Source organism: Myotis brandtii, unplaced genomic scaffold (assembly GCF_000412655.1).
Source record: "Myotis brandtii unplaced genomic scaffold, ASM41265v1 scaffold1074, whole genome shotgun sequence".
Classification (NCBI taxonomy): Eukaryota; Metazoa; Chordata; class Mammalia; order Chiroptera; family Vespertilionidae; genus Myotis; species Myotis brandtii.
This window is the reverse complement of record NW_005353653.1, coordinates 83918-100264: the sequence shown is the minus strand read 5'-3', so window position 1 is coordinate 100264 and position 16347 is coordinate 83918. Positions and strand designations below refer to the sequence as shown.

General features: G+C 44.2%; 1 protein-coding gene across 5 annotated transcripts in view; it reads right to left on the bottom strand.

The window, feature by feature from the left end:
- GRIK4 (glutamate receptor, ionotropic, kainate 4) overlaps window positions 1-16347 on the bottom strand; it is a 271548-nt gene that overhangs the window by 206452 nt on the left and 48749 nt on the right. The window contains exon 1 of one of the 5 annotated variants that reach the window (XM_014541807.1): window positions 15987-16028. The exons of the other annotated variants lie outside the window; for them this stretch is intronic. The gene's annotated coding sequence lies outside the window, so the exon portion shown is untranslated. Of the gene's footprint in view, window positions 1-15986; window positions 16029-16347 lie in introns of those variants that run through there. 5 annotated transcript variants of the gene reach the window in all.

Genomic DNA, 16347 nt, shown 5'->3' with positions numbered 1-16347 from the left:
GAGTGTGACAGTGGTGGCGCCCCAACCCCCCTGATGGGCCCTGCTCTGTGCATGACAGGGGGCAGTGCCCAACCCCCTGATTGGCCCTGCTCTGTGCGTGACAGGGGGTGGCGCCGCAACCTCCCCATCGACCCTGCCTTGAGTGTGACAGGGGCCGGTGCCCCAACCCCCTATCGGCTCTACCCTGAGCATGACTAGGGGTGGCATTGCAACCTCCCGATCCGCCCTGCTCTGTGCATGACAGGGGGCAGTGCCCAACCCCCTGATTGGCCCTGCTCTGTGCGTGACAGGGGGTGGCGCCGCAACCTCCCCATCGACCCTGCCTTGAGTGTGACAGGGGGCGGTGCCCCAACCCCCCAATCGGCCCTACCCTGAGCGTGACTGAGGGTGGCATCGCAACCTCCTGATCCGCCCTGCTCTGTGCATGACAGGGGGCAGTGCCCAACCCCCTGATTGGCCCTGCTCTGTGCGTGACAGGGGGTGGCGCTGCAACCTCCCCATCGACCCTGCCTTGAGTGTGACAGGGGGCGGTGCCCCAACCCCCCAATCGGCCCTACCCTGAGCGTGACTGAGGGTGGCATCGCAACCTCCCGATCCGCCCTGCTCTGTGCATGACAGGGGGCGGCGCCCCAACTCCCCAATCAGCCCTGCTCTGAGCCCGACCAGGGGCTGCACCTAGGGATTGGGCCTGCCCTCTGCCACCCAGGAGCAGGCCTAAGCCAGCAGGTCGTTATCTCCCGAGGGGTCCTAGACTGTGAGAGGGCACAGGCCGGGCTGAGGGACCTCCCCCTTCCCCCCCCAAGTGCACAAATTTTTGTGCACCGGGCCTCTAGTCCTATATAATAAAACCCTAATATGCAAATTGACTGAACTGTGGAACAACTGGTTGCTATGATGCGCACTGACCACCAGGGGGCCTATGCTCAATGCATGGAGCACCTCTCGGTCCCTCCCCCATGGTCCACTGGCTCCTATCACAGCAAGGCTGGTGGGTGGCAGTTGAGCAGGGGGGCGGGCAGGTGGGTGGGGCGAGGCGGGATTGGCGAGAGAGGCAGAGCCTTGATCCGCAGCTGCTGCGAAGGCTGTGGATTAGGCCCGGTGATAGGCCCAGAGAGAGAGGCCGGGCCTGATCAGCAACCCCCACAGGCTTCGGATCAGGCCCAGACATAAGCTGGGAGAGAGAGGTGGGGCCAGATCCACAGCTGCTGTGGAGGCTGTGGATTAGGTCTGGAGACAGACCCAGAGAGAGAGACAGCTGTTAGTGGGGCCATTCTGGATTTCCAAGAAGAGCCAATGGCTGCCTAGGAGGCGGAGCTTTTGATACTGACTGGCATAGAAACCAACCAAACAGAACCAAATCTGGGTGAACTGAGAAGGCAGAACCTAGGGTGGGGGCTGAGGAGGGGTTTTAATGGCAACAGCTGTTTGGTGTAAGGTGTAAGAAAGCAGTTCAATTTTTTAATAACTGGTTTGGCAGTATAGTGCATATGGCTGGTTATCAGTCCAGGTATTGGGGTTATGTATTTTTGTCTGCCAAGAGCATCTCCTCCTGCTGAATAACGCTTTCCCCCCCATTTAAGCAATCCTATCCTATATAATCTACTATACTAATAAAAGGGTAATATGCTAATTAGACCAGGTCAACTGGCCATCTTCCTGATGTCCAAGTTCCTTCCAGACAAAGCCATAGTGGTGGGGGCTGGGGCAGAGGCAGTTAGGGGCAAGATCAGACTGGCAGGGGGTTAGGGGAGAGATCAAGCTGGCAGGGGGTTAAGATTGATCAGGCCAGCAGGGGAGGGCAGTTGGGGGCAAGATAAGGCTGGCAGGGGAGAGCAGTTAGGGGCGATCAGGCCAGCAGGGGAGGGCAGTTGGGGGCAAGATAAGGCTGGCAGGGGAGAGCAGTTAGGGGCGATCAGGCCAGCAGGGGAGGGCAGTTGGGGGTGAGATCAGGCCAGCAGGGGAGGACAGTTGGAGGTGACCAGGTCAGCAGGGGAGGACAGTTGGGAGCAACCAGGCCAGCAGGGGAGGACAGTTGAGGGTGACCAGGCCAGCAGAGGACAGTTGTGATGTCAATGAGGCTGGCAGGGGAGCTGATAGGGGGCGATCAGGCTGGTAGGCAGAAGCAGTTAGGGGCAATCCAGACATCCCCCAAGGGGTCCCCAATTGGAGGGGGTGCAGGCTGGGCTGGGGGGCCCCCCCCCCCCCCCCCCCCGCATGCACGAATTTCATGCATCTGGCCTCTAATCGTCTATAGAATCATGTATGTTAATGCCTTCCCTTTGTGCATGCTGCACAATGAGTATGCAGGCTGGTAATAGCTGTCAGATCAGCCTGTGCAGATCTGATTTGATGACAGAACAGCTTAGTCCCGAAGGCTTGACTGTGTCACTCATGCCCTGAGGCCTGGCTGACCTCGGAGACTACAGGTAAGGACAGCAGGGCTGAGACAGGCCTGCTCTGGGGCCTCAGCCGTGTGACTGGGGCCCAGTGACGAGAAACAATCTGCTCCCAAGTCTCTGTGTAATGATAACCCCACCTCCCCACACACTCGATGTGTCAGGAATAACAAAGCCATCAAGTTACATGTTTGTAAGGCTCCAATGTTCACAAAACTCGGTATCTGAGAAAAAGCTGAAGCGCTCAGATTCTTCATCAAAAACACAAATTCATTTGAAGTCAATGTTCACTTTAATGGTTAGGTGAATCTGGCTTTAGAATCTGACAGTGTAGCCTTTATTAACTGAAAGTATTTTAATTTAAAAAGGTACCTCTTCCCACAGACATTACTCCTCTCTGGTAACCTCCCCTCCCCCGCGGTTTATTACCGTCTGTGTGGCGTGGCCCCTAAACTGGCTTCTGGAGCCCAGGACACTGGCACTCAGCTGCCTCCTCGAACCTCTGACATCCTCAGCTACAGGGAAGGCATCCTCTCTACCTCGGGCCAGCTGCTTCTCCTACTTCTCCTTCGCAAACAATCCACCAGTTCCCCAAGCGAGAAAGTTGTAAGTGACCCTAGATTTCTCCTCCCCCGACCCATCTTATCAGTCACAGGTCCTGGTAGCCCTGCCTGGCATTGCCACGGACATTTGTCAGCAATCACCCAGACCTCAGCAAAGGTCTCCCTCCCTCTGCTTTTCCCTTCCAGGAGCTCACCCCACAGTAGCCATGGTTCTCAACAAAATGTCAGCTTGAGGATGACACACCCGCCCCGATGTGGCAGAAGCTCTCCATTGCATCGGGGACCAAGGGCAGCCTCCTCACTCCCTTCCAGGGTCTGGCCCCTGACCTCCTGTCCCCACCAACCATCCCCTGCACCGGACACACCAGAAGAACACAACGCCAGCTTCCTCTGAAGCTACCTCAGAATGTGCAAGGAACACATTCTCATCCTGCTGTAGACGAAAGGGGCCATGTGCTAACTGACCAGCTCAGCGGAGGCCTGCATGGCTGCCTTGCAAACTCAAAGACTTAAAAAAGTAACCACAAAAGATGGACTGGAATTAAAACTTTAACTAAAAGCAGTTATGGTGGGTAATCAGGTCCTAGGCCAGTATCTTCCCTGACAAAGGTCACTCTTTACCTTAACTGAGCCTATTGTCTTTTAGCATCTAAGCTAACTTCCCTGTGAAATGTCAGGGTAACCTGTAACTTCCCTTTTTCAGGACCCCCCAGGGCACAACCAAATGGGCCTGGGTGCCAGGACAGAGACCATAAGTTCCTTCATGGTTATTGGTGTCATGTTAATTGTTGACCTAACTATCCTGCGCCCACCTAAATAAAAGAAGTGTATGTCTATCATTTTACTTTTTATCCAATCCCAAAGGTTTCCCTGCTTTGATCTCTCCCGCCTCCCTAATCTATCACCAATGGATTTCCTGTAACCCACCTACCTCTCCTCCTTTGACTGTAATGTATAAAACAAGGTGAAAAACCGCCATTCTCCTGAGCATTATCCCAATCTGTTGAGATTCTGCTTCCTGGCATTTGTAGACAGTTTGGCAAATAAACTCACAGAAATTCTTCACAGGTTTGAATGTTTCTTACATTAACATCTTTGTGTTTGTCCGTGCGTTTTGTGTATGAAATGGTATTTTTCTTCATATAGGTGATATTACTAAATTTAAAAAATAATTTAAAAGAAGCTCTCTTTAAATGGCTTAAAGGATAATTAAGTGCTTATATAAATTAAGAAATATAGCCTTGAACAGAATTGAACCTCCCTTCCACTCTCTCTAGGAATCAATGGAAAAATATACTCAGGTGAAGATTAACAACAACAACAAAAATAAATATAACAAACTAAACCAAATGTTTTTCAGGTTTGGGGAAAATATTTAGTTTGTTGATTTAATTAAAACAGACATGTCTTTAAAGATATCATTATTAAGTATAATACTTTCATTTTACCTGGGCTTACAAAACTACGTTCATGCTATCTCTATTGCAAAATTTGTCACCAGGAAAAACAGTGTGGGATACTAATAATTGAATTCAATGTCTCATAGAGTTTTCACAGGTAATCCAAGCTTAATCATTAAGAACTAATAAACAGAAGTAAGCAAATAAAAAGATTTCGGGTAAAATTTTTTTAACAATTATATGTTATAGTATATATACTTTAAAATAGTTTCCCAAAATCTTTTGGTATCTTGAAACATTAATGTTTTGCTAACATGAGTTAAATGATGAGTTAAGTTAAATTATTGAATATCTAGATAATTTCCAAATAAGATAAAGTACTGAAACATTAATTCTTAAATAAGTCTATCTACTTTTAGCTTCTTATTATAGAGAAACTAAAAGATGAATTTGAATCTGTTAATCAAATATTTTGCTCTTTGTTGAAGCATGTTTCTAAAAATTATAAAATACATTTTCCAGTAAAAGAGCCTATATTTCTAGAGGTTATGAAATATACATGGGTTTGTCAACCTACAGAATGCTGATATGACTACTCATAATTACTTACTTTTAAATTTTCATTAGAAATTAAGATTTCTAAGGTTTAATAATTCTAATTACTATGGAAGGAATTAATATCTGTTTTTGGTAAACGATGTTATAAGGTTAGAAAATGCATTTTAAGAAAATTAAAATTTTTAAGACGTTGGTTATTTATAAATGCTTAAGAGAACAAGAGACAAATTAAATCAAACAAGGAAAGATGGAGAAGGTTTATGAAAAGGAATTGAGAAAAAAGCTTATTTGTGGTCAAGCTGAATAAGTGGAATAAATTTAATTAGGTGAATTTAAATATCAAAAGTAAAGTGATATAAAATTAAAAATGGTTTTCTCCCTTTAATTAAAAAGCACAAAGTTTTCTTGGACTACTGGTCTACTCCTGCAAATGATAGAAATAGAATGTTGGGGACCAGCTATGATTGTAAGAATTACTCATCATGCTGTGCTAACCGTGACTGTGTTGTTCTGATTAAAAAAGGCACGTTCTGACCTGGCTGGGAGTAGCCCATGGCCCTGGGAGCTCACCTAGAGATGCAGCCCCTCCTCCCCATCGGGAGCTGCCTATCATCACGGAAAGATGAACAACCTGCTGCAGACCCCAGAGCCGCCAGCCCTTTGCATGTCGCCAGCCCTTTGAAGACCCCAGCCCTTTGCATACCCGCAGGCCAGGCCTTTGCAAATCTCCAGCCCCCATTACCTGTAAGCTGCCCATCTGGCACACTCTTTGCCTACTTCCCCATGTAATCTTGTCCTTTCACCCGATATAAGCAGCCGGCTGATGGGGGTGCAGAGCAGATTTTGTGGATGACCTGCTGCTCCCCCAGACTGCTGGCAGGATTGGAATAAATGCACATATGATTCAACCCTGTCCCTGCTGAATTGGCTCAAGTAGTGACAGGCAGCACGGACCCATTGATTGTCTGTTTACACAATGTCTAAACATTTTGATATATTTTGGCAAACATCCCAAAATTCTAACTTTAAATAGTCTTTTTCTTAACCTGAAAATAAATTTGAGGTTTCTCAGAAGGACCCTAGAATAGAGTTTGGGGGAGGGGAGGGTGGACCCGCCCTCTCTCCTTACAAAAGATACACATTAAACTAATCAGGCTTACCTGGTGTGTGAAGTGCAGAAGAATTGTCAAATGAGTAATTATGAGCTTCTAAAGCATATTGTATAGGTGAATATCATTAATATAACAATTCCCAAAAGAGAGTCATCGTTTTACTCTGATGCTTCTACAAATATGTTTCATCTTCACAGAGATTCATGGAGAGAATTCTGACACCTGCTCTAAACAGCAATTTTAAGAATTTTTAAAACATGCAGTACCTGACCATTTAGTCAGGGGCACTGACCTCTTTTCCCTTAGATTGTCACATAAAAAATGACAACCACCAACAGAATAATAGCCCTCCAGTGTGAATGAATAAAAATTACACCTATTTTTGTAGTTAGATAGGCAAACTATATATTTTTGGTGTGTCACAGAATGTTTGTAATGTGTTTATGTATGGCATGAGATGAAAAAGATTGAAATTGCTACTCTAAATATAGGTTTTTGATACTTTCAGATCATACAAATAAACTGGGCAAAAATTTATAAAATTAATGAAAAGCTGATGGCTTGAGAAAATAACAAAAGATCAAGATCAATTAGAATTAATTACATAAGACTGAATAAACTGATGAAGATGATTATAATTTTATGACTTTTGTTTCAAATATTGCTGATTTTTTAAGATGATTTGTTTTCCAGATATAAGGAAACTTGTTTCTCTTAAACTACCTATGACTTAGAGCAATTGGGTAAATTTTACCTTTGTGAGCAGAACAGAAACTTTTATCTTTTTCTTCCTACATGGACCCTCCAGAATGTGGAAATCTTAGTATTCTTATTTTTCATGGCAATACAGTTATTTGAATAACTTAAATAAGAATCAGTTCTCTGTGTACAGGACACTATTGGAAACTGAGTGCATTTCCAGGGTTTTGGCTGGAATGCCATGTGAGGAAAACATGCCTGGACTCAGAATTGACCAGGCAGCTCAAGGACCCAGACGGACGGGGGAAGCTGATAAAAGCCTCCCTGGGAAAATGAGCCGACCCTTTCTTGCAGGGCTCCTGGCAGCATCAGCAGGTGAGTAAGGAAGGTCGTTTCTGGCAGGTGCAGGAGCCTCAAGACATTGGGGAACCTTGAGAAAAGAGGAATTAACCCAAATCTAAAGGCGCTGCAGGCAAAGCAAAGGGACAAGTGTATTTGCATTTGAGACCTCTCGGGAGGTCGGGCTGACCAGACAGGAAACAAGGTGGACGTCCAGGCTTCCAGCCTGAGCATCACTGTGGACGGAGGTGCCACTTCCTGAGACAGAGACCACCAGAGGAGAGATGGGGATGAGGTTGCAGAGGAAGGAAAAGGCAGGAGAAAGAGACAGTAGCTCAGAGGGGCCAAGAGCACTGTGGGCGTATGTCTATCAAAATGAGGAGAATAAACAGCTGGCCGTTGTCATTCTTCCAACCAAAGCTCAGATGGTTCTGGAAGGTGAGCTCCAAGTTCACCTCTTCACCTCTGTCCCTGCTGCTTCTGACTGGGCTGCCTTTGGGCAGGTGTGTTCACAGACTGTGGTTTCTTCCCTAGGGGCTCACTGCATGTTGATGGTGTTAAGAAAGGCACAGAAAGTTACTTCTAATTCCTGCTTAACACGCTACTTTAGAAGACACAGTTGAGGGGCAGCAAGTGTGGTGATGAAGAGCACATATTCTCCGCACAAATTCCAGCTCCCCGACCAAAGAGCTTATTTGGAAAATGGGGCTGAAAATAAATGCCTCTTTTTTTTATTCTTCATTTTATTTTGTTCAATAGCTTCCACATATGAGTGAGATCAGGTGATACTTGTCTTTCTCTGACTGGCTTATTTCACTTAGCATGATACTCTCTGGATCCATCTGTGCTGTTCCAAAGGGTAAGAGATCCTTCTTTTTTACAACAGTATAGTATTCCATGGTGTAAACGTACCACAGATTTTTTATCTACTCATCTGCTGGTGGGCACTTGGGTTGTTTCCAGATCTTAGCTATTGTAAATTGTGTTGCTATGAACATAGGGGGTGTATATATTCTTTCTGATTGGTGTTTCAAGATTCTTAGGATATCCTATATAATAAAAGGCTAATATGCAAACTGACCCAACAGCAGAATGACTGGTCACTATGATGCTCACTGAACACCAGGGAGCAGGTGCTTAACGCAGGTGCTGCCCCCTTGAGGTCAGTGCACTCCCACAGGAGGAGCTCCACTCAGCCAGAAGCCGGGCTCACGGCTGGGGAGTGCAGCAGCCGTGGCAGGAGCTTCTCCCACCTCCACGGAAGTCAGACATCCCCCAAGGGCTCCTGGACTGCAAGAGGGTGCAGGCCAGACTGAGAGACCCCACCCACCCCTCTGAGTGCACAAATTCTATGCACGGGGCCTCTAGTATTCCTAGAAGTGGGAACACTGGGCCAAATAGCAGTTCCATTTTTTACTTTTTGAGGAAACTCTATACTGTTTTCCATAATGGCTGCACCAGTCTGCATTCCCATCAGCAGTGTACTAGGGTTCCTTTTTATTTACATCCTCACCAGCACTTGTTTGTTGATTTTTTGATGGTAACCATATTGGCAGGTGTGAGGTGGTAACTCACTGTTGTTTTAATTTGCATCTCTCTGATGATTAGTGTCATTGAGCATTTTTTCATGACTCTTGGCTATTTGGAGAAGTGGAATGGAAACCTGGAACAGACTGAAGAATCTCAGATGAAAGATGGGAGGGGGGAGGGAGGAGATAAACCAAAGGACTTCTATGTATACATGCATTTCCCATGGGCACAGACAATAGGGTGGTGAAGGCCTGGGGCTGGGCCAATGGGGAGAAATGGGGAGGGGGGAACACCTGTAATACTCTAAACAATGAAGATGAAAAACATAAGTGCCTCTTAAATTAGCTGGTATTTGTTAAAGAGCTTATAAGGGTGCCTGGCACATTTCAAGTGCTATATAATTATTTAATTAATACAAATGCATGCACACGATAGGATTCAGATGCCATCACCAGCACAAGATAACTAGAGGCATGGAGGTACAGTTCTGTAGGCAAAGGGGCCCAGGAGAAAGACGGATCATGCCACTGCGTGGGCTTTAAGCCCCTGGCACACTTCACTAGGAAAAATACTGGGCTGAGCCAAATGATGTTATTAAATCAGCTTTGGCCTCAGATCACTCTAAGAAATCATTATTCTGGGTGTGAAATTTCCTTAAAAAGTAATATTTACTTTGGAAACACAGCAACTGTACCCCAAATGGCTTTGATGTATGTGGAACTTGACCGGTTTCCATTATTTAGGAGAAGTAGTCCTGCTTTATGTATCAGTCTCTCTCTAAAGCACTGCAATTTACAACACATTTGTTATGTGGCTTAGCAAAAAGTGTATGAATAAATAATAACCTGCTCAGAAATTAAAAATGGTAGAAGAGTAAGTGGATGCTGCACGAAGATGCTCCCAGGACCAATTGGGAATTACAACTAAAATACAGAAAAAAAAATCCTGAATAATCAACTGAAGACTCACTTGAGAGAACCCTGATAACTAAGGACCAAGAAACTGGTAGGAGGGGTGGAGGTGTGAAAGTGCTGGCCGGGCTCACACAGACAGCAGTTGAAGTTCTGGAGAGATAGCTCAGCTATGGGTGGTTAGCACTGAGAACTCTGGGGTCTAAACTGCAAGCTGGGCCCCCAGCAGAGCACCAGAACTGAGAATAATACCCACACAACATCTGGCTGTAAAACATCTACTGATGAGCACTAAAACATCTAGAGAGTTGCTGTCTGCCAGGGAGAGATGGCTAGAAATGCAGGTACCCACTTAAAGGGCCAATACACAAAATTCCCTGTGGAGCTATTCACCTTTTGATCTGGCAGAGGGAGGTCAGAGTGGACTGGAGCATTGTGAGCAGAAGCCAGGATCAGGGGCTCTGGGATTAGAACTCAGAAGGCAGATACCCCCATTTATTGTGCTGAGTCATTCCTTCATGTTGGAGAGGTCATCTTTCTCATGCAGAAATTTGCTGTACAAGTAGCTTTGCATGGAGGGAAGGCAGTCGACCCACCCTACTAGAAAACATCTTGCCCCATGGTGAGGAGTTTCTGAGGCCCATTAAAAGATTGAGAATATCAATTAGCCTTCAGGCATAAACAATCACCCCACCCTGTTGCAAACACTCTCACCACACCTGTGGACAATTGCCTGAGGGCTTTTCAATAATAAAAGGGCTTATCAGTCTGTAGGCAGAGGCAGGTCTCTGGAGGCTTTGAGTCTTTCCCTGATCTAATTAGTCAGAAACAGCATTTAACACTGTCCTGCACTAGAGATTGAGAGGCAGATCTACCTGATACACAGTCACAAACTCAAACAGGTAGCCAAAATGAGGAGACAAAGAAACAACTCCCAAGAGAAAGGACAAGAGAATTCTTCCGAAGAAGAGCTAAATGAAATGGAGATAAGAAATTTGTCTGATATAGAGTTTGGAATAATGATGTTAAAGATGCTCAACAGCATGAGAAAAGATATAGTAACTATGAAAACAGAAATAAAGAATGATATAGCACAAATAAAGATACATTGGAAGGAATACACGGCAGATTAGGGGAAGTGGAGGACCGAATCAGTGAATTAGAAGACAGTGTTGAAAAAAATCACTCAATGAGAGAACTAAAATGGAAAAAAATATATTAAAAAACAGGAGGACAGCTTAAGGGAGCTGTGGGACAATGTGGAACATAACAATATTCTAATAGCAGGTGTTCCAGAAGAGGCAGAAACGGAGAAAAGGATAGAGAATGTGTTTGAAGAAATAATGGCAGACAATTTTCCTAAGCTGATAAAGGAAACAGTAACACAAGTTCAGGAGACAAAGAGAACCCCAAGCAAGAAGAACCCAAACAGGCCCATATACAGACATACCTTAAATAAAATGTCAAAAATCAAAGACAAAGAGAAAATCTAAAAGGCAGCAAGAGAAAAACAAACTGTTACCTACAAAAGAGCTCCCATAAGGCTGACACCTGATTTCTCATCGTAAACTCTACAGGACAGAAGTGAATGGCATGAAATACTCAAGGTAATGGAAAAGTAAGGATATGAAACCAAGGTTACTACATAATTATTATAACAAAGGTCATAATACATAATACTAAAGGGGTTGATCCAACAAGAGGATATAACCCTGGTAAACATATATGCACCCAATATAAGAGCACCTAAATATATTTTAAAAACTTCTAGAAGACTTTAAGGGAGAGATTGACAACAACACAGTCATAGTATGGTACTTTAACACCCTGCTGACTTCACTGAATAGGTGTTCCAGACAAAAAATTAACAAGACAACAGTGACTCTAAAGAACACACTGGATTAGATGGATTTAGTTGACATTTATAGAACATTTCACCCCAAAGCTGCAAAATATACATTCTTCTCAAGTGCACATCAATCATTCACAAAAACAGACTGTAAAGGACCCCCTGCCAAGGAAGATGCATGGGCATGCTTCTTAAAATATTGTCAGCTGAACCCAAGGTGACTGGCAGAGCCGAGCCTTGGTTACACATCTAACCAAAACGGCGATGTGTTCTCAGCACTGACTCTTATCTTTGCAGCCCAGGTGCCGGGGAGTGGGTTTTTGAGATGTAGATCCAGCCAAGCACCAGGAATGAATAGGACTCTCCTTCCTCTGACTGGCCCTGCCCTGTGGGAGGGGCCCTGAGGTGGAGCCACGACTGCTCGTCATGCCCACCAGCCAGGCCCACCCAGAACTGATGTAACTTCCTGGTATTTGGATATAAATTAAACACATGGTTCTGGTGCTGGGCTCCCTGTCTGTCCCTCCATCAGAGGGCAGAAGCCCAGCTGGACCCAGCTTCTTCTATTTCTATGTCTTGTCTCTTTGATTCATTTCTCAATCCCAAGCACCTCTATTCAAAGAACCGGTTCATTTCTCTTTCAGAGCTGGTCGCGGGAAGGAAGAACATACCCCCCATAACAGACCACATGTTAGGACAGAAAAAAAGCCTCTACATGTTCAAGAAGATTGAAATCATATCAAGCATCTTCTCAGATCATAGTGGAATGAAATTAGAAATCAACTACAGTAAAAACACCCCAAAACATTTAAACTCATGGAAACTAAATAGCATTTTATTAAATAATGAATGGGTTACCAATGAGATCAAGAAAATCAAAAACTACTTTCTGGAAACAAATGAAAATGAACATACAACAACCCAAAATCTGTGGGACACAGCAAAAGCAGTCCTGAGAGAGAAGTTCATAGCACCACAGGCATACCTCAAAAAACAAGAAAAATTAATAATAAACTATTTAATCCTACAACTGAAAGAACTAGAAAGAGAACAACAAGAAAAACCCCGAGTAAGTAGAAGGAAGGAAATAATAAAGATTAGAGCAGAAATAAATGACATAGAGACTAAAGAAAAAATACAAAAAATCAATGAAACCAATGAGCTGATTCTTAGAAAGGATAAACAAGATTGATGAACCATTAGCCAGACCCATCAAGAAACAAAGAGAGAGGACCCAAATAATTAAAATCAGAAATGAAAGTGGATAAGTAACCACTGACACCACAGAAATACAAAGGATTGTAAGAAAATACTATGAACTGTATGTCAACAACCTGGACAATGTGAATGAAATGGAAAAATTTCTAGAAAAATACAATCACCCAAAACTAAATCAGAAAGAATCAGAAAACCTGAATAGGCCAATAACAACTGATGAAATAGAAGCAGAAAACAAAAACAAACAAAACAAAAAAACCTCCCAGCAAACAAAAGCCCAGATCCAGAAGGCTTCACAGGGGTTTTACCAAACATTCACGGAAGAACTAACACCTATACTCCTCAAACAATTTCAGAAAATCCAAAAGGAAGGAACACTTCCAATCTCTTTTTATGAGGCCAGCATTATCCTAACTCCAAAACCAGATAAAGACACTACAAAGAAAGAGAATTACAGGCCAATATCCCTGATGAACACACATGCTAAAATCTTCAACAAAATATTAGCAAATCAGGTCCATCAATATCTTAAAAAGATCATACACCAATACCAAGTGGGATTTATTTAAGGACACAATATTTACAAATCAATAAACATCATATATCACATAAACAAATGGAAAGACAAAAACACCTGATCATATCAACAGATATAGAGAAAAAGCAGGCAGAACAATCCAACACCTATTTTTGATAAAAACTCTCAGCAAAGTGGGAATAGAGGAAGCATATCTCAACATGATAAAGGCCATATATGACAAACCTACAGTGAACATCATATTCAATGAGCAAAAACTAAAGCTATTTCCCCTAAGAACAGCAACAAGATAGGGATGTCTGCCTTCACCACCCTTATTCAAGATAGTACTAGAAGTCCTAGCCACAGTGATAAGACAAGAAGAAGAGATAAAAGGCATCCAAATTGGAAAGGAGGAAGTAAAACTATCATTATTCACAGGTGATATGATATTGTACATAGAAAACCTTAAAGACTCCACCAAAAAACTACTAGTTTATAAATGAATTTGGCAATGTAGCAGGATATAAAATCGACACCCAAAAGTTGATGACTTTTTTATACACTAATAATGAATTCTCAGAAGGAGAAGCTAAACAAACAATCCCATTTACCATTGCAACAAAAAGATAAGATACTTAGGAATAAACTTAACCAAGGAGGTAAAGACTTGTGCTTGGAAAACTACAGGAGATTGAAAAAAGAGATAGAAGAAGATATAAACAGGAGGAAGAATATGCCATGTTCATGGAATGGTAGAATTAACATCATTAAAATGTCCATACTTCCCAAAGCAATCTATGGATTCAATGCAATCCCTATTAAAAAACAATGGCGGGGTGTGAAGAGAGCAGAGTGCCTGAAGAATGGCTCCTCTGTGTAGAACACATCCAACAGCAACTTGGGCTTATTCTTCACAGGTGGCAGGATGCTATGACTTTCCTGTGACATTACGCCCTATACATGAAAAAAAAAAAAAAAAAAAGGCAGCAAAATTTCACACATCTCTCCTAGCTGTATGTTTATGGATACATCTCTTAGGGCAAAGAAAACTAAGGAGAAAATAAACAAATGAACTATATTAAAATAAAAAGCTTCTGCACAGCAAAAGAAACCATCAACAAAATAAAAAGGGAGCCCACTGTATGAGAGAACATATTTGCCATGATACATCAGATAAAGGGTTAATGTCCAAAATATATATGGAACTCATAGTAGTAGATGCTGAAATGCTACCAAGCCAGCTGGCCCTAGAGTTTGGGCTCTCAACCACTGTTGACTCTTTTTAGTCAGGTTTACCTGCAGCAGCTAGACCCCATCCCAAGATTTCTACTTCATTTCCTCCAGCCCACCAACACTTTACAACTAGATACTTCTCACTATTCCCTAAGCATTCCATGTACTTTCATACCACGGTGTCTCAGTTCATGCTATTGGCCCTTTGTCTTCTTGCTCTCTCAGAAAACTCCTATTCATCCCTCAAAACCCAGGTCAATGTTGACTGTTCTGTAAATCATGTCCTAGTGCTATCCCAATTAGAATGATTTGTTCCCTCCATTCTGGACTTACAGAAAGCCGTTTATACTACACTATATCAAAGCTGACTACATCAGGCTTTATAAATAGTGAAAGATTCTGGAACAGGGATGTAAGATCCAGGCAGTGAACAAAACAAAACAATAACAGTTTGAAGGTTACTTGGGGCTTTCATATATCTGTTCATTCAATAACTATTTATTTAATACCTACTGTATACCAGGCACTGTTCTAGTTACTAGGGATACAGCAGTGAGCAAAACACAAAAATCCCTGTTGTCACATTTGCATCCTAGTGAGGGGACACAGACCATAAACAAAACATAAGTAAAACATATACATATTAGAAGATATTAGTGCTGGGGGGTGGGGAATAAAGCAGGGAAAAGGGTAGAGAGGGGGTTGCAGGAGTAGAGGAAGGCGCAGGGATGTTTTAACACTAGACCCTGAACTTCTCAGTTGCCACTAGAAGGTGCCAACCAGAACGGCATGGAGGGTGTTTCCTTTAACTACCCATTGAAGTTAGCCAAGGCTTCAGAGGAAGGCCTGGCCCCTCAGCTGCTCAGCTCCACCTCTGGTGGAGTTGGTGACGAGTCAAGACCACCCCTTCAGTTTGAGAAGGTGAAGCAGAGGTCACCTGAGGGCACGGCTGGAACAGCCATCATATTTGACATCAACTGAGCGGTGTCTATGCACACACACACACCCAACGCTTTGCATGAACTATTTCATCTGAGCTTCACAGGTCGGCAGGGTGAGTGTTATTATCACCCACCTGGTACACAGGAGAAAACTGAGTTGTCACCCTCACTCTGTCCCCACTGGTCTTCCTTGGTGGGTACACTGGGCTTGGGCCTCCCTCAGGTGAAGAAGCCCTGCCTGGATCACCTGCCCTGCAGAGTACTCACTGGTCTGTCCTCTGCTCCCTGAACAGACTACGGGCACACCTGTCACACGTCCTCTCCAGCCCTGCCCAGCACACCTGCTACTTCCAGCACCTCCTTCCTAGGACCTTTGCTCAGTCGTCGTAGGACCTTTGACCTGCCAAATCCCTAAGTACCGTGTGCCTTGCTCTCTGTAAGTGTTCTGCACCTTCCACACTGCAGGCTGTCCCCCTCCATCTGGGCTCTGCGACCCCTTTCCCTGCTGGCTGTCCTTCCACCTCCACTGCTTCTCGTCCCTTTCATGGACTCAGGTCCTCAATGTGGGCAGTCTCCAGAGTTCCGTCATCACCCTTCTTCTTCACTCACATTAAATGTCCTTTCCAGGGAGCCCATCCGAACCCATGCACCCTGTTTGCCCCAGTTCCAAAATCGGTGTCCCAGCCCTTGCCTCTCTCCTGGGCTGTGGATGCGTACATTCAGCTGCTTGCTGGACATCTCCATGCTGGTGTCCAAAGCCACTTCCAATCCGCTGGTCTGAACGGAACGCCATCTGTCCATCCCCACAATCCCGTCCCTTGTGCTCCTGTCTTGGTGAGTGACTCCCACCTGCCCCAAGGGAAGAACCTGTGATAACAAATGCAGGTGAGGATGTGCAGAAAGGGGTCCTGTGCTGGGATTGTAAATGGGCACGACCACTACCCTCAGAAATTACTATGTGATCCTGCAATTCCCCTCTGGGAATCTGTCAGAAGGAAACAAACACGCCATGGTAAAGAGATAGCTGCACCCCATTCCCAGAAGCATATTTACCATACAACAGGTGAAAGGCAGGAAA